This window comes from Corvus hawaiiensis, chromosome 2 (genome assembly GCF_020740725.1).
Source record: "Corvus hawaiiensis isolate bCorHaw1 chromosome 2, bCorHaw1.pri.cur, whole genome shotgun sequence".
In the NCBI taxonomy this organism is placed as follows: Eukaryota; Metazoa; Chordata; class Aves; order Passeriformes; family Corvidae; genus Corvus; species Corvus hawaiiensis.
The window spans coordinates 36,983,575-37,002,843 of NC_063214.1; the positions used below are offsets into that span (position 1 = coordinate 36,983,575).

Genomic DNA, 19,269 nt, shown 5'->3' on the forward strand with positions numbered 1-19,269 from the left:
ATGCAGTTCTGCTTCCTGAGAGTGATTTACCTTTGATTAGGTTAAGTTTTCCAAATAAAAATGTTCTATAAGGTAACATGAGGCATGTCAAACTTCATGTTATTTGATTTTGTTAGAAATGGAACAGAAAATGAAAAGTAGGTTTAAATTTGTCAAAGCTCAAGCTTAGGCAGTGATTAGTATTGTTATTTCACAGCAGGTTGGTGTGAAGGTCTCTCTTTCCATCAGGGCAACTGCCATTGAGACTGAATTCTCTAAATGCTAACCAAGAAACAAATTCCTAAGTATTTTTAGATGTAACAACTAACAAATGCTGTTTCACCCCTTCAGCCTTCTCACTCTCATTAATAAAAGCCTTTTCCCTGTGTGATTGGTGGCAAGTATTGCTCATACAATGGGATTTTTGCCAACAATTCCAAAAGGAACATGATAGAGTCCATGGGAGCTGGTTGTACAACGTCAATCACAGTTGTTCCTCTGGCCCACTACTCTATAAATCCCAAATTCTAGTTAATAGATTTATAAAGCAGAGTGCCACAAGGGACCATTAGCTCATCTGGCCTGATGGCCCATGCATCACAAGCAGTTGCACTTTATGCAGTACCCTTTACCAAGCCCAGCAGTGTTTATGTTTGGATAAAGAGTCCTTGCCAAAAAGGCATTCAAGTCTTGGCTTCAATACCTCAAAGTAGAAAGAATCAGCAAATTTTACAGTAATCTCTATCATCAGTGTCTTGGTTAATTGCATTCCTGGGTAAAAGGTATGGCTTGTTTCCGATTTGACAGCTCTCAGACATTGTTTCTTGTTATGCCCTTGGTAAATTAGAATTTGTTAACACCACTTTATTGTCAACAAGGATCTTGCCAAAGAAAAAGCAGTGTTAGAGGAATGACTATTTAAATAGAATAAACTCTTCAGGTGCCTCTCAATGGGGCATTTCCATGACAGTCAGTGGTGGTTCTGGCAAACCTGGGTAGTCTGCCATACCTGTGAGAGTTAAAGTAATCCACCATCGCTGCTGCTTTGCCAGTGGAATACCCAGCATGACATAAAAAATTTGTGTATTTTCAGTTACACTTCTAGAGGGTTTTTTTTTTCAGAAGAAAGAGTCCAAATCTTCTGCTGGCTCACTCATAGAATTATTTTAGAGAAAATAATTTCAGTTTTTCTGATCTAAGATCCCTGAACTCTAAAGTTCTTTAGTTTTAGCTAGTTTTCTGTTTTATTCTTCCAGACAAGTCGATGGACTTGCTGAGAATTGAATAATGATTTAGAATGTCCATCCAGACTAAGCTGGCCTTCTGCTTCATTTTTTCATCCTATTACAACATCACCATTCCAGTTTCATCAGTTTCTGCTCTCTTTAGTTCTTGTGAGTCTATGACACCAGCCTCTGAGTATGCTTGTTCAGGAAATCTTTGTTAAAATATATGGGATGCAGCATGAAATTATCACATCATTTTCTTCCCAGGTGGGGATACATTAATATCAGCGCACCTCTGTGGGATTGAGCACTTCAGGTATTTCAAGCAGGATCATTTTAGTGTTTTTAGTCTGTGGTCCTGCTGTTCATAAAATAAATGGCTGTCTCATATAAAGTAACTTAGACTTTCCTCAGAAGAACTGAATTACTAATCATAAGCTATTACTAATAAAGAGGAACAGTTTATCTCCCAGAAGAGAGAAACCACAGATGGGAGGAAATGTAGTGGTTAATATAGCAACAATTCTTGGAATGAGTGAATTGAGAAAAAAATAAATGTAGAAAGTAAAACCATTTGCACAGATTTAAAAGAGTAATAAGACAAAATGAAAGAGAAAAGCAAAGCAAATATGAAATCAGGAATGATGGGAAGCGTTACCTACTATCTATGAGAGATGCACTGAACTTATTTAGACATATTCTTTTCAGAATCAATGAACAAAGTATTTTTAAAAAGTTGCCTAATGTTTAATTCCCTATTTAATTTAAAATAATTTTTGTATTATTTTTCTTATTCTGTGTTAATGATTTGGATGCAAGAGTGATGTAATTTATGAGCTATCAGGATGATTATGTATTCTTCAGTAAGAACACAGATTGCTGAGTAAACTTGTTCTTGGAAACTGAAATCTATCCTGCTGATCTAATGATGGTGCACTTATGCCCAAGAATTGTATTTGTATTATTGCCAATGTTAACCTATGCAGGATTACAAGAGCTGCAATGCTGAATCAGTGCAGGTTCATTCCTGTACTGAAAAATCAAACAAATAATAATCCTGAGGGAATTGTTTTAAACAAAAATCTTCTGCTTTGTTTTCCTGAGACAAGATCTAGATCTCAGCAGTGTCTCGTAGCAGTGAGTTTCACAGTCCAATTCTGCTCTATTTAGATTTTCTTTCCTCCATTGTGGAAGTACCCACTTCCAGTTCCATTGGCTGAACCTGTGAGAGGCTCATGTGAGTCACAAGAATCTGACCATGGCTATATCTACAGACAAAAGAATATCGTTTCAATTGCTGTGAAGTTTCCAGAGGAACCAGGGAACTTGCAAAGGCGTGAACCAACAAAACTTGTATGACTGCTGTCCTTAGTGCTTACTTTGCCTTGAAGAACTGTGCCAGTGGCAGAGGTTCCCTTCCTTGGAACTGTGAAGTTGCAGTATTGCTTCCTCTGTGATATTTCCTTTTTGGAGTCAAACAGGAAGTCCTCTCTTTTCTCAGTCTGCTAATAGAAAGATGTAGATGTTCTCAAGTCTGTTTCTGTTTTGAGAACCAGCCAGTTTAGGGATTTTATATTGGCTAAAAATACTGGCTGCATTCTGAGAGGCTGAAATAGGACATCATGACTGATTCAGCCACCATAACATTTGCTGTTGTTGGGCTGGGGGCCTGCACAAACCCAAACCACATTCCTGTCCCCTCTCCTGTTGGCAGTTCAGCCTGGAGAGCTGTGCAAGCAGGTGGTCTGGTCCCCAGAAAGGGGAGGAAGGAAAGGGCAGGGAAAGGGGGAGAGAGAAGTGATGTCCTTGAGAACCACTTGTCCTTGTTTCCACAAGCTGGCTCTCCAACAATCATCTGTCTCAGACATCTTGCATGAATTGAAGTGGACTGAGTGACCCAATACCTCTTCTCCATATCAGTCATTATCTTATGTATTTCTTTATGTGTCTTCTTGTTTTTTTCCTCACAGAGATGCACAGTCCAAATATTTTCATGCTCACCAACCTTAGTGCCTTTCTTTGAATATTCTCCTCTCTAGCTCTGCTTATGTTCTTCTCACAACTGAGTGATCAGAGTTGCACACAGTGTTCTAGAGAAAAGAGTAACAGTGATTTATATAAGGGCACTGCAGTATCTTTGGTAATATTTGGTGTCCGATATCTGCATCCAAAGGACTGTCCCTCCTATCTTGGAGTTCCTGAGAAGTTCTCAGGGTTTAATGATGCATTTCACACATTGCCTGCTTGAATGTGCTGTAGTCCACAGCTGAAGGACAGCTTTGGGTGAATATTCTCTCTTCCCTTCCTTCTGCTCTCTCATGGCTAATAGTGATACAGGGCTGGAATAAGTCTCCTGCTTGGTTCTCGAGTTCCCATCCCTGGCAGCTCCCAGCCTCATGAATATGCTTCTGTAGCCCTGCCCCTTAAGTGGCTGCTACTCACAAGATGGTACAACTCCGACCAGTCCTGCATGATCCAGGGGCAAACTCACTGCTCTGCTGATGGGTCCCTGGGCTATCATTGAATTATAAGGGATCTATATTAATTCTGACCAACTTTAGACTTCTGCACTATAGATCAACATACTATAGAGGAACCCTTTTTATTGTCAGCATGGAAAAAGAGGCATTTCCAAGGTAAGAGGCATCCACTGTTTCAGGTCCAGCCTTCAGAATAAGAGCAGTTGTGCCTTTGAAATGCCTTTCCTGGACACAACCACACTGTAGGTGTCTACACTTGGTAAGACAAGTCCTTGCCTGAGACACAATCTCCATCTGAATTATTACTGTTCTCTGTCTCCTTCTTCTAGAGTGCAAATCTTTTATTCCTGCCCAGTTCCAGTGTTAAGCTTCATTGATTTTCATTTGGCATATCATATATAACACAGCAACAAATAAGCAATCAAACCTGACTTCGTAGGTTTTACTTTTACCTTCTGTTAATCTTTTCCTTCATGACTTCAGGAAAAAGAGATAAATGGCCACTGTTCTCTCTCTTTGCATCCACTTTCCAAGTGATGCCGGCAGATTTCATTAACCTTCCTTTTTTGAAAATTACGTCTTTTTAATAAATTACATTTATTATAAAAGCAAGCAATTAAAGTAGCATCTGGTATTTTGTATAAATAAATATGTGTACAAAATATGTATATTTTGCTTCGCACTACTGTCATGAAAAAGATATATTTTATGTTATGTCGCTTTCTTAGGGCATTACTAGCATACTTATTATCCTCATTTACCTGACACCAGAGGGTTTCACTGGCTATTTACATTCCCTTTTTCCCAAGGGGTAGGAACGGCTGTTCCAAAGATCCGATGCTAGCTGCATTCATCCATCACATCTGTCTGCAGAAGTAGTTGCTATTTCTCTTTAGAGCTGTAGCCCTTCAAGAAGTCTTATGCTGTTAGCTCTCATTTCAGAGCAGCTTTGTGTCTGGAAAAAGGAGCCAGAAATACCTGAAATGCAGGGGAAGAAACACTTAGAGGTACATGGGCTGAGCCTGCAGTGCTCAGAGATATTTGCTCAGTGAGGTATTCTGCTGCCCAAGCACACTTCTTGATTTCAGCCTTCTCCTTCCTTCCCTCAACTTCTCCAAGCTTTGCTCCAACTCCTCCTCACCCATTCATTGGCAAGGGTGATTCCAACCATTTCAGTGGATGTGTACTCTTCTTTCTCATCAAGAAATTCAGTTCTTTCTCATCACTTATTGAGTGTAGATATAGGAAGTTTGGAGATGACACCAAAGCCGGGTGGGAGTGTAGATCTTCTGGAGGGCAGGAAGGTTCTACAGAGGGATCTGCACTGGCTGGATCAACAGGCCGAGGCCAATTGTATGAAATTCAGTCATGAGCCCTACACTTGGGGCACAACAACCGCAGGCAGTGCAACAGGACAGAGTGGCTGAGAATCTGCCCATCAGAAAGGGCAGAGAGGGGTCTGGGGGTGCTGGTTGATAGTGGTTGAACATGAACCAGGTGTGCCCAGGTGGCCAAGATGGCCAATAGCATCCTGGCCTGTATCAGCAATACTCACCACCAGGACCAGGGCAGTGACTGTCCCCCTGTACTGGACACTGGTGAGGCCACACCTCAACTCCTGTGTTCAGTTCTGGGCCCCTCACTGCAAGAAGGACATTAAGGGGCTGGAACATTTCCAGATGTCATGGTTTAGGAATAGTATTCCCCAATTTAGTACTCCCACTAAAAGAAACACATAAGCTGCTGCCCTCCCCGCTCCAGTGGGAGATACCAAAGGCAGAGATAATGGGTTGAGATAAGAACAATTTACTGGAAACAGCAATGAGAAAAAAACCCCAAACAGTAACAGCAGCAATATTATTAACAAAAGTGTATAAAGAGAGAATGATTTCCATGCAGAATGCTGACCAAGCCCAACTCCACACAGAGTGACCCCAAGACAGTGAACAATGGCCAATGGGTTCTCCACCCTGCCATGCTTTGTTCCACCAGAGAGGGACACTCTCCATCCCAGAAGCCAGAGAGGAAGTCCCTTTTTCCCTCCTCTGACAATGACATAAGGTGGTATTGAACAAGACAATGTCTTGGCAGTGCCCCTTCCCACAGATCCAGCCTGGAACCAGGACCTCAGAGAAGGGCAACAGAGCTGGGCAAGTATCTGGAGCACAAGTCTGATGAGAAGAAGCTGAAGGAACTGAGGGTGTTTAGCCTGGAGAAAAGGGGGACCTTATTGCTGTCCACAATTACCTGAAAGGAGATTGTAGTAAGGTAGGTGTTGGTTCCTTCTCCCAAGTAGCAGTGACAAGATGAAGGGAAATGGCCTCAAGTTGCACCAGGGGAGGTTTAGTTTTAATAGCATGATTTCTTTTTCATGGAAAGGGTTGTAAAACATTAGAACGGACTGTCCAGAGAAGTGGTGGATCACCATCCTTGGAAGTGTTCAAAACCTGTGTGGATATGAAACTTGAAGACATGGTTTGATGGTGAACATGGTGGTGGTGCTAAGTTGACTGTTGAACTTGATGATCTTCAATGTCTTTTCCAAACTTAAAAATTGTGAATATAATTTTAAGAACAGTGGCAGTGGCACATGCAGAGACATTTGCTTTCAGTGGCAACCCCTCTCATAAGATCCCATCAAATGTCTTGTGCTAGTTTTGGAAGCTGGGATCTGCCACTGCTTCTACAGAAACCATAGGTTAGAAAACCTCTATAGCCTTTCACATCAGATTTGAAGGACTCTTACAGTTGGTACCAACAGTAATTAACAGTCTCTAGAAAAATGTTAATTGTTAATCCCTCTGGAGAAAATTCAGAAATACCCCTGACAGCTTCTGGGAATGACTGAAAGGGGACATTAAATGGGATCTTTGATATGTCTTGTGCTTTTGTGTGTTCTCCTCAGCTGTAGCATGGGGATGGTCTTCTGCTTCCACTCTAGAATGATGTGGGATTTAAAAGCTATAGATAAATTTTTAATACCTGTTACTTTAAATCAATGTTGTACTTGAAGGATTTAAACTCTATAACTTCACCTGTCCACATCTTTATTTATGTTGCTCTGAGTACCAATTGTTGTCTGTTCCATCCTGAGAGCAGCCGGTAAGAAAAATCTCTGCTCCCTGCCTGGGGAACACACGGAGCAAGAGAATGAAAACATATGAATAGCACTTGAAACTGGTGCATCCAGCCTGTCTGACCATCAGTGCCGATGGGAGTTAGAGCTAGAGGAAGATTAGAAAACATCTGAGCCCTCATTAGCTCCAGTGGGAGGTTGTGTAGAAATTGTGAGTATTTCTAGAAAAAAAAGTCTCACAAAGGGGAGCTTTTGATTCACTGAATTACAAAAACAAGTTTAGGAGTTCTTTTTGTCTGAGAATACTTTTATACTGCCTGAGACCATCAAGGAAGGTGATAAACAGGGGGAGAAATAATAAATTGAAGGAGTCATGGAGAGCGAGGCTGCTGGGATGTGTTTCATTTTTGTGGAGTTGCTTGCCTGGTGAGCTGTAAGGGACTGTAAGCAGCACAAGAGGGGCAAGATCATCTCTCCTCCCATGAAGATTACATGAGTGAGCATCTGTAGTTAGGAAGAGGAGAGGAAGGAATCTTGAAAAAGCATGTAAGTATCTTAGGGGTGGTTGTCAAAAGGATGGGGCCAGACCCTTTTCAGGGGTGTCCAGCAACAAGACAAGGGACACCAGTCACAAACTGAAACCCATGAACATCCATCTGAATATGGGGAAAAGCTTCTTTACTTTGAGGGTGACAGAGCACTGGAATAGGTTGCCCAAAGAGGTTGTGGAGTCTCCTTCCATGGAGATATTCAAAACCCCGCTGGATGTGATCCTGTTCAGCCTGTTCCAGCTGAATCTGCTTTAATAGTGGGGTTGAGGTGATCTCCAGATGTCCTTTCTGACCCCAGCCATGCAATGATTCTGTGTGATTTGCTTCTCTAGGGCAGCTCTGTTTCCTTCACACAGACGTATTAGCAGCCATGGGGAAGAAGGGGTGGAAGAGGGATCCCCAGCCTTAGCCTGCTGTTTCTCTCCAGCGTGCCAAGCAGAAGCAAGGAGAAAGCATGGAGGGGAAAATAATTTGCCATGTATCTGTAGATGCTAACAGATGCCTCTCACGAGGGAACAAATTGTCAACTTAAGTCACAGTGTGTTCCTGGGTTTGCTTTCTGCTCAAGATATACCATATCCCTAAGTGAGCAGAGGATGTTGCCTTGCAAGGAGCTGGAAGGATTAACAAGGGGAAAAGTGGTGGAAAGTTTAGAAATACAGAATAATAGTAAAAGAAAAGTTCCAGCTTGGAAAATTCTGTTTCTTACATCTGGGAAAAATAATCAGAGACTCAACTGTTCTGCAGGAGAGAGATACTTACAGAGCACTAGAAATGAAAAAAACAAACCAACCCCTAGAGAAAGCAGTGGGAAACCATTTAGTGGGCTTATATAGGCACTGAAGAGTATGATTTTGGGGCTACACACAGAGGCAAAAACATTATCTTCCAGGGAGGCGATGATCCAGCTGTACATGGCACAGGTGGAACAGTATTGCTGATTCTGGCATATCCATGCCATACTGACGTGGATGAATTGGAGAAATGTGTCAATAGAAAATAATGGACTGGAGAGAATATTTTTTATATATGTGCAAGAAAGATTATGTATTTTATATGGCTTGGTGGCGATTTAGAGTTAGAAAGAATAACATTCTACAAAAACCTGAAGGCAGTAAAAAGCAAGGAGTTAAAAATACATTTAAGGTGGCAGAATAGGTGTGTGCATACAGGGTAAAAAGGATCAAGGAGCACATAGTCAAGAAAAAATTGAGGACAAGACAGATACATATAATGGTGAAATGGCTCTAAGGGGGAAGCAATAAATGCCTACCATGGATGCTTTTCAGCATCATCAGGAATGTGCAGAGATGCCCAAGGTAACTCAGGTGCCAGAGCAAGTCTATCCCATCAGCACAGAGCTTCAAGGAGATCTCTGCAAGCAAGACATCTCTGTTGGTGAGCAACAGATGTGTTATTTAGCCCCTAAACATCTCCCAGGTGTGACTCATTCATGGCTCCTTATATAAATACAGATCTACCGCTCCTGAGTTTTCCAGAGGAAGCCTGGTTTGCAAGCGGACCTAGAGGATGAGGGTGTCCTCTTGGAAAAGCCACCTGTCTTCTCTCTTTTCTCTGTGGCCATATTCAGATCCCTTTCTGAGTTGTGCCTGACATGATTCCTCTTCTATTGCTACAGAGAGCAGTCCTTCCCTCTCTCCCTTGTGCTCTCTCTCCTGGTCATACTAAAGCCCACAGAGATCTCCTGATTTTCCTAGGATGTGACCAGTTTTCTCTTTCCAGAATAAACAAGCAGGACAGCAGACCTGGTTGCTGCTGCGGCTGTCTTTTCCTTGATGAGAGCTGTGCCTCTTCCCCACCTGCCTCCTCAAAAACACGAGAGTGTGAAGACCTGGTCATGCCGCTCGGGGCTCTGCTTTTCCTGCACTGATGCTGTTAATCTGTGATATTTCTGTTCCCCTCAGAGGCACTGCAGGACTCAGTGTCTGTTTAGCACCACTGCACAAGTTCTCATCTCCTTGACTTTGCCACTGGGGTGAAACTGGAGTCCAATATCCTATGGCACCACTGGGGACAGGACTGGTGGGCCCAGGCTGGGCTGTAAGGGGGTCCTGGGCTATGGAGAGGGTGAGGGAAGGCTTTGGACTGCACCCACAATTCAGTATTTCCAACCAAAACCCTTTATTTAATTTGTAGGTATCTATGGAGATTTTTTTCAGTTTTCTATGGAGACTATGATGCCTTCTATGATTGCAACTTTTACAGGAAGTTTAATAAGACCATGTGGCCTTTCACTGCAGCTCTGGGGTTGAGCTCCAGTGCAGCCTGGTAAGCAAAGGTCATAAATGTCTGATTAATGTGCAGGGACATTTATATTATTCATTATATATTATTATATTATTATATATTATTATATTATTCATTATATATTATTATATTAGCATTCATCTCTGATACCAAACCCACAAAGAACAGTAGAGCATCACTGAAGGATGAGCAAATTAACATTGCACAGACTTTAGTGCACTTTTTATCAGTGAATGGCAACCCACCCGTCTTTATGAGGACACAGTTACTTGGCTCTGTTACTCCCCTGCTCCTTTCAGTTTTATTTTATAACCAAAAAATCACCAACATCCCCACCCAAAAATGGTTGTGACTTTAGCTATGAACTTGTGAGGGCTTCTGAGCTTAAGCTGTTAATGGTGATGTGTCCAACTTCTTAGAAGCATGAGCCGGGTAGAGGGCTCAGCCTCAGCAAACTGATTGAGCCCCATTTTGAGGTAAACTGCACCCCAAACCTGAGTGCAGCACCACAAAGCCCTGTGTGTTCACTGGCAGCAGTGGTGGAGCTGCTCTTGACTATGGAAAAGTGTGAGCTAGGAAATGGTCAGAAGATACTTCTCAGTAGAAAAAAAACACCCAAAACCTCTGGGGTACATGTAATGTTTGTTTCAGAAAGTGTTGCCTGGTTACTACCAGACTGTTGCCCTTCCTAAATCAACAGGGTGAAATTTGTCTAGTAAATTTTAACTGTGTGACACATCCTGTTGCCGCACAAATGAGCAACACAATTATTTCAACACATTAAATGCTGAAGACCAGTGAATGAAAAAAGTTAGAGCTATCTTCCTCTTCTTCTATTTCTGTATGTTTAAACTCCAGTTCATCAGTGCAAGGTCCTGTAACACTACAGCCTACTGTGGGTGTATGGTGCAAAGAAGACAAGATAACATGAGAGCATGACACATCACCAGGATGTCCCCCATGAACCAGCCAAGCAGGAGCCTCTGGCACAACTTGAGGAAGCACAGAGGGAAAGGTGAAAGTTGTATCCACTTTGTCCTATCACACAAACAGCACCTGCTGGTGGTGGGCTACAGCAGCCACACCGCAAGGATGGGGCCAGAGCATCGCTGCTGGCAGTGATCTCCATCAGCCTCTTGAAGCAGTGCTTGGCTTTGCTGTGCCATGAGCAACAGACAGAGGACAGCCTGGTCTGTGCTGCAGCATCTTCAACAGCCCCTCATCTGCCAGAAGAAGTGTGTACCACTGGATTTGTGAAACCTTGAGTAGGTCATGCCTGTTGTTGATTTTGTCTTTAATTGCAGTTCAGAGCTTGACAAGAAAAACACCATTTTTCTGCTGCACATGGGGAACCAGCTGTTGTGGTGGGTTGACCTTGGCTGGACATCAAGTGTCCTACCAAAGCTGTCCTATCCCTCTTCTCCTCAGCTGGGCAGGGCAGAGAAAATCTAACAAAAAAAAAAAATCTTCTCACGGTCAACTTATGGACAAGAAGAGATCACTCACCAGCTATAATGTCATGGGTGAAACAGACTTGGGGAAAGTTAATGTACTTTATTGCTAATCAAATCAGAGTAGAGTAATGAGAAATAAACCCAAATCTTAAAACACCTTCTCCCACTCCTTTCTGGACTCAATTTCATTCCCTATTTTCTCTACCTTCTCCCTCCAGTGATGCAAGGGGAGAGGGAATAGGAGCTGCAGTCAGTTCAGCTCGAGTTGTCTCTGCTACTCCTTCCTCTCTTTGTTTTGCTGCTCTAGCAAGGGGTTCCTCCCATGGGACACAGTTCTTCACAAACTTGTCCAGCGTGGGCCCTTCCCACAGGCTTCAGTTCTTCATGAACTGCTTCAGCATGAGTGTCTTCCAGAGGGTACAGGGGAAATCTCTGTTCCGGGACCTAGAGCACTTCCTTCCTCTCCTTCTTCACTGACCTTGGGGTCTGCAGGGCTGTTTCTCTCAAACCTTTCCCTTTGTCCCCTTCCCCTCCCTCTTAAAAATTTTATCTCAGAGGTGCCACCATCATCACTGATGGGTTTGGGCTTGGTCAGTGTTGGGTCCATCCTGCAGCTGCCTGGGATTAACTCTGTTGAATACAAGGGAAGCTTCTGGCATTTTCTCACAGAAGCTTCCTTGTAGCATCCCTGTTGTCAAAAACCTTGCCACACAAAACCAATACAGCTGTGAAAAGCAAATGTGTTTTGGGAAGTATAATTTTAAGTGTTCATGTAAAGCCAGCAGCTGGGCATGTGATGATGTGATAGACCTTCTTCAGTCAGTGTCGTGGGATTCGTTGTAAATTGCTTAGGCTTTGTTTGGTTTTTCTTTTTTTAAATATTAGTGCATATTACAGACTTGCTGAAATGTGAGGTGTGTGCTGCAAAGGCTGGAAATCATAAACTAGAGATAAAAAGTAATTATTTAGACAAGTCAAATCCCATACTTGCAATTGTAGCCATTATTTGGCGCAAAACTCAGCCGGTGGTCATTAAATAGCAGCTTGTGTAACATTTCAGACAGATGGGAAAACCTCTTACATCTAAGTTGTTGAAGTAGGTGTTGCTTAGGTCTGTGTTATCAGAATAAACAAACCACAGATTATTACTGCACAGTAGAGCAGTGAGGTTTAGGAAGTCGCAGAAAAGGAGGATCTGCTGCAGACCAAATGCTGTTCTGAGTCAAGACCCTCAGAGCAGCCTGAAGGTCAAGGAGATGTTCATACAGTGCAGGCTGCCACTTCCAACTATCTGCTCCAGGGAATATGCAGGCAGCCTGCTTCATGCTTGTAAGCATAGTATAGAACATTTGATTAATGAAGAGGGGGATAAGGAAGAGCGTCTAGAGTTTGATATTTTCTGGAAAACACTAACCAGACTTCTTGATCTTAAAAAGCATAATATTGTCCAGTATTTTAAAGAAAAAAGTTTAAAAGCTTAGATCTGTAATGACCAAAGATAAAATCTGGTTATGTCAATAATGGCCTTTGCATTGGAATAGCAAAAAATATTTTCTTAGTCACAGGAACTGTACTTGTACTCCTAAATTAGGGTGATTTTGGTGACAGGCAGCTTAGCATTCTTTTTGTTCAGTTTTCAACATAGCCTGGGGCAGCTGACCCATGAGCTATTTTTTGCTTTGATAAATCCTATCTCTGTGTTCCTCTGTTTTGAAAATAGATATAAAAAGAGATAGGCAGTAATTTAATAAATAGAAACTGTAAAGCAGAGGTAACAGAAGGAATGACTTGAAAGGTATTATTAATGGCATCCCTGTGTCCAAAGTGCCCAAAGGGTTCAGTCAGGATTACAGCTGTCAAAGCAAGGGGCAGGACAGGCTTGGCTTTCCACAGCCTTTGCATTCAGGGGCTGCTAGTTCTCAGCTTTTTCATTCCTTTTCTCAATCATCCTTTGCACTCCACAAGAGCTGCATATTATTTTACAGATATTTTGTTTTGTCTGTTGCTGATAGAGAAGTTCTGGATTGAAATTGCCTATTGTGTTGTGTCCAAGGTGCACAAATTAGCATGGGAAAAATGACATTGATAGGGATCCTTCAGCAACTGCATCTATGTAAGGACCAATGGATTGACACTGCTTATGCAATGCTGACAGATTTATATCTATGTTAGGGTTTGCTTTATGGAGTGACACTAAACATTGGCATAAAATAGAACAGGACATAAATAATTTCAATTTAAATTCCATCCACAGCTCCACACCATAAGGTATTTCCCCTGAACCTCCAACCACATGATCCTAAAGTATATGACTTTCAGAGAAGCTGGGAACTGTGTTGAAACCAAACCTTGCAGCAGAAGTTCATTCTGCTTAGTTTCTAATATCTGGTTGAATAAAGATTTCTACATCCAGCACTGGATCATCTTTTTAATTTTGATCAAGTTTAGCAGAGGTCACATAAATGTTTTGTGGCTGCTTATAGAAAAATCAATGGAAAATATATCATATTGGACCAAATATGCTTAAACCCAGGCTCCAGGCTCTGGTTTGAAAATGTTGGTCAGTAATAAAAATGACTAGTAATACCTTTTATTATGGTTTCCAGTAATGCCTGGATACACAATCATCAAGTAAATGGATTTTTTTCTTCCCACTTTTTTAATCTGGAAGAAGACTGAGCCCATAAACCCAGCCTAAATGATAACTAAACATCTAACACTCCCCATGAAAGTGTTTGCAGCTGTGTTCTCCCATCACACATACCGTGAGAATTCTGTTATAGTAAATTGAAGCTGTTAGTGTCACAATATTGCCATCATTATGTGTTCAAAATATGAGTCAGATCCCCAGCACTCCTTCATGTTCTAATATCACAAATGTGTCTAGTGTTTTACTTTCAGTTATGGTTTCTAAGACTTTAGAGGGGAATCTGCCTATCCCAATAGTGTTAAATTTTAAGGCCCATATCTAACCCACAACAGTGATGCAGCCACTTTCCTCCTTCCTCCTGGCCACTGGCAGAACTTCATATGTCTACTTCCATGGTTAAATGGTTTTCCTCTGAGCTCATCTGTCTCCCAGCCTCATCAGCACAGCCTGCTGCCCTTTACCACTTCCTCATCCTTCATAGTCTTTTCTCCCATCTCCTAACCATGACTCCACTCAATTTCCTGTGTGTGTCTTCTGCCTGTGGCTCTGATTCGACGTGAGAGGCAGTGGTGACCCCCTCTACCCTTTCCTGGTGCACTGTAGAGAATGGCAGCTCCCTTTCTGGCTTCAGGTGTTTTAATGAGGAAGAGGAATGGTGGTCTTGAGGGAGGAGCAACCTATGAATTGATGGTGAGGCATGTTTGAAAATCACAGAAATATGCAACTTCTGGGGAAGTGAACAAATGTAATGCTTCATTTTGTATTAAAAGACTTGACAAATAGGACTATGTATAGAACAAACATGTTTTAGCCAGTACTTTTACATGTCCTCCTGACTTCAGCTTCTTACTACAATTGTTTTCTTTCCTGCTTCCCTGCTTAACAAGTAAATTGGTGCCTTTTATCTCTCTGAAGAAAGGGCAAGCCTTTTTGCTTTCCTGTTGAAGGAATTTCTGTACCATTTCTTAACCTGTATAAATTAGATACATTGCACATATATATCGATACATATGCATTTGATTAGATATATAAACTAGGTGTTAAAGCCTGCTTCTGGATGTTTCCTGCAATAATGTATCAGTGTATATAAATTCATCAAACGATGAATCAGTCAATTACTTTCCACTCCGGAACCATGTCATAACCTTATCTGTATCTGAAATGTGATCTGAACAAAGTGGGAGGATTTTCACTGATAGGACTGCAATGTGCAACTGATTTAGTGTCATATCTTCTATGGAGAGGGTATCTGAGGGTGACATGGCAGTCATGGATAGCTGTGTGCAGAGGGCTAGAGAAGAAGGAATTGGAGCAATGAGCTCATGTTAGTGCTTCCGGGAAGCCTGTGCTGATGGTTTCCTGCATATATATCCCTCCAAGTCATTTAACTGCCAGATCTGTCATCCTCCTTGGAAAAGGAAAGGACAGAGAGCAATGGGAGGGGATGCAGAAGATACTGGGATGGCCACTGAGATTAAATCACAGCATTTGCGAACGTTATTTTGTTTCTAATGAAAATTGTCAATTCCTCCATTACTAGCATCTGAGATATTAATTTCCTGGTTAGCTCTCTGACCACACCATTAAACAGATATAGACGTGGGAATGGTCTCCATAGACTTTGGCAGTAATATTTAGCTTTTCATAAAGTACAATAAACTTTAAAAGACTTTACAAATCTTATAGATCCCAGGCTCATTCATCTGCTGGATCTTGTTCTTTTGTCAATGAAATCTCATATCTATCTGGTAGAAGTTTCCACAGCCCACTTAATGAGTTTTTAATGGTTTTATTATGGCAGGGCTGTCTCAGTTAAAGGCTTGTCATGTTTAAGAAATAAGTTTTAATTGCCTATTTGTTTTTGCAATATTTTTTCCTTTATTGTTTCATTTTTTTCCTGTCTCTGAAAAACATTTATTTCTGTCAGCTGTGAGCACCCACGCTGCTTTAAGTGTGTGGTGAAGTGATGAACATTTATTTCTGAGCACCATTAAACTGTCATGACGAGAATGCGGTCGTAGGATTGCATGGCATTCCCTGCTGGATCAAAGTAGTCCCAAGGGCCCCGAGTCATGATCCCCTCAGGTGCAGGTAGGATACTGATGTGATTCCTACCTCCAGGCTGCAGCTGCTGGAGGAATGGCAGAACAGGACATACATATGTATGGATGGGGTATATAAGCTGTAATTACCCCACAGAGTTTGCATTAGTGCTTAATTATGTAGGTGAAGGGCCTGAGCAACTGATATCCATGCAGTTTCTGGCTGTCTCTGCTAAGGGGCCTCAACTCTCTACAACTGCTTGAAAGGAGGTTGTAGACAGGTGGGAGGTAGTCTCTTCTCCCAGGCAGCAAGTGATAGGAAAATGAGAAAATGGCCTCAAATTATGTCTGGGGAGATTTAGATTATGATTGGATTTATTAGGGAAAATATCTTCACTAAAGGAATTGTCAAGCACTGGAATGGGCTGCCCAGAGAAGCAGTGGAGTCACCATCTTTGGAGGTATTTAAAAGATATGTAGATGTGGCACTTAGGGATGTGGGTTAGTGATGGACTTGGTAGTATTAGGCTAATGGTTGAACTTAATGATATTACAGGTCTTTTCCAACCTTAACAATTCTATGTTTCTAACTCATGAGGGAAGGATGGGACCTGTTGTCCTGCTCCTCACCCCACCTGTATCTAGCTGTGATCATTAGTAAGACCCCTTACAGTTTTCACCTTGGGCTTTTTTTTTCAATCATCACAGTGCACTATTCAGTGCATCTGCATACCAAACACCTACTACCTTTTCATCTCCTTAGGATCCAAGGGTCCAGATTCATTATCCCTAATAATGTCCTGTAAAGTGAGCAGCAGATCCTTGCACTGAATATGCATAACGGGTGGGCCTGCATATGTATGAGTATGATAGATGTATTGGGTGCTCTCTCTTGTCCTTTTTGCACCTGTACTTCTCCAGAGACTTCACTGAATCTTCTCTAGGCTTACATCATTGCAAACAGCATGCCTACCATTGCAAACTGTGGGGATGATTAGTGGGAAGCCAGCTAAGAACTAAAATAAGGCTTTGTATATGGCAGAATGGGGGCTAATTCTCAGCATTTCAGTAAAGTGTAGCATGCAATTAAATCTCTGAGTTGTGCAGACCTTAAAGGAGTGGTGTTTAAAAGGGGTACTAATATAGCAAGGAATCCAAGCTCTGTATTAAATTACACCCATGCCACTCTGTAGTAACCTTAATTGGGGTCACATGTGCCAGATTTACACTGCTAGAGCTGGAGCAGGATCTGACCTACTCTGAGCGAAGTGTGATGTATATCAATGATGTTGGTATAAAGGCAATTGGAAAAGTGATTTGAAAATAGCAAGAAGTATTTTAGAAAGAAGTTTCTGAGGTGCAAAGGTTGAAGTAAGACTCAAATGTCAGAAATATTATGTCCACAATCCAGGAGTGTTTTATAGTATTATATGAAGCTGAAAATACTTTCCTCTTAATGTTTGTAAAAGTTGTGTACTTTCTAATATTTCTTTTCCACTTTAACTTACAAATGTATTAATTTTGGAAAGCATCCTGCACCACACTAATATATGAAAAAAGAGGTGTATGTTGAAGTTGTTTGGAAAACTTTGGCAAAGCACTCATATGTTTTCTTTTCTTTTTTCTTTAACAACTATAGCATCAGTTTTCAACAAGGACTGAAATGTGAACACTGTCTAAATAGGTGTCAGTACTTTAGATAACTGTGTAACTGCTGTTGAAGTAAGTTTTTTCACCACTTTTTGGATGTAAGTTTACATAAGAAAGGATGTAAATTCATACTCAGCACACATTCATGCAAACAGCTCAGGGCAAGGTTTGGCTTAATATTTAATTGCCATCAACTTTGCTTTTACTCTTTTTGAATCCAGCGTAAGAGAATGTGTTAATCAAAAGGCATTATAAGATAGTGAAAGTACAGAGCCAGTTTTGGGAAGCAGGTTTTTTTTTTTATCTATACTGATATAGCTACCTTAAGGAATTTGCTTTTCTAACATAGTTACTGAACATCCTGTTGTGTCTTAATGTACTTCTGAAACATATAAAGCAGCTGTGCTTCATTAGCTTCAACTTATTATGAAGGTAGAATGTAGTCTTGTTTCGTGAATGGGAATAGTGTATATTCAACAAAATGTGGTGTCTGTAATTTGCTTTTTTTTTTTCTTTTTGTGTAAAATGATATTCTCATTCTGCCTCTAGACCCTGCTGTGAAAATGAATACACAAGACCTGTAAAAGTTGCTGTACTTTCAAATGGGCCTCTTCTAACATCTACTAACTGGCTGCACTTTGCACTTTGGCATTGTAAATTTTCAGCTTCTCTAGTAAGGGAGCCTCCATGTCCTAAAAAATAGGGATATATTTTAAAGAAACTCAGTTTTTTAAGCACGATTCCAGTGCATAGTGCAGCTGTCAGCCCACGAGGCTGGCAGTGAGAGACAGTTTTATTCAGAGTGGCAGTCAGCTGATGGCCATCACGGGCAGGAACACTGGCACTTATTGCACTTCATCTCTCATCCATGAATAAAACACAGGCAGTGGGTGCTGTGAAGCACACTTGGTACAGGTATCTCGGTGAGCAGCTGCAGTTTGGGCTCTGGGGGCAGGAGCCTGAGCCAAGAGGCTGTGAACAGCCGAGCCTTGGCATAGCAAAGGGCACCTGTGGCCCATCCAGGGGACCGAGGGTGCCAGACTTTCCCATGCCTAAAGCATGAGGGGGTAAAAGCCTGGGGGCTCCTTTGTCCGGGGCCCCTTCTCGGAGGCACCAGCTCGGGCTGTTATTTTGTTATTTAGTTATTGTACCAAGATTAAATTGTTTTAGGGATCTGGACATCTGGGACTCTGCTATGGGAAACCTGGGGTTGAGTGGGTAAGGAGCCCTGGTGTGACTGTGTGAGTGTGGGGTGTAGCTGCGACGGGGCCTTGGTCCCAGCTCAGGTGGTGCGAGTGTGACTGCTCCTGGGTGGTTGGACAGGGAAGTTTCCTTAACAGGGGGTATATTTGTGGTGTGGTTTGCAAGCTGTTGTGGATATGTGTTGGTTTGGTGTGGAGGTACAGTGCTTGTCACGTACTACAATTCTCTCTGTCAAAAAGAGATGAAATACAGCCTGGAGCAGCGTGACTGCTCCCCAAGGTAACTCATCGCTGTTTCCTCTGCACTGCATTATCTGCAGTGCCAAGTGTTACCTGCAATTCCCACTGTTGTTAACTCCGAGAAGGGCCTGGCTCCATCTTTTTTACATCCCCAGCAGAATTAAGTAACTGTAGCTAGCAATGAGATTTCTCTCATTCCTTCTACCTTTTCTTAAGACCAGGTGAATCTAGTTGAATCTAGTTGAATCTTCTCAGTATCCTGTGTCTGTCAGCCCTCTGGCAATCATGATAATCTTTCCTGGATTCCCTTTATTATATCAGTATTTTTTGTGCTGCAAAGCCGGACTAGACACATGAAGTGAAAGTCATGAGAGAGTTATAATATTACAGCTAATGATTACAATCTTGCATCTGAGGAAAATGCATGAACAGTGGGTAATTCTTGATGGCA

At 41.8% G+C, this 19,269-nt stretch overlaps 1 protein-coding gene and 1 long non-coding RNA gene across 14 annotated transcripts in view; both read left to right on the forward strand.

The window, feature by feature from the left end:
• Positions 1-19,269, forward strand: part of DLG2 (discs large MAGUK scaffold protein 2) — a 1,000,200-nt gene that overhangs the window by 66,035 nt on the left and 914,896 nt on the right. The gene's annotated exons all lie outside the window — the stretch shown is intronic.
• LOC125321502 lies at positions 5,271-11,191 on the forward strand. 2 transcript variants are annotated; one of them, XR_007201561.1, is made up of 3 exons: positions 5,271-8,710; positions 9,470-9,601; positions 10,439-11,191. It is a non-coding gene; the product is annotated as an uncharacterized LOC125321502 (long non-coding RNA). The 2 variants fall into 2 exon arrangements; XR_007201560.1 differs by having other exon boundaries at positions 5,271-9,601.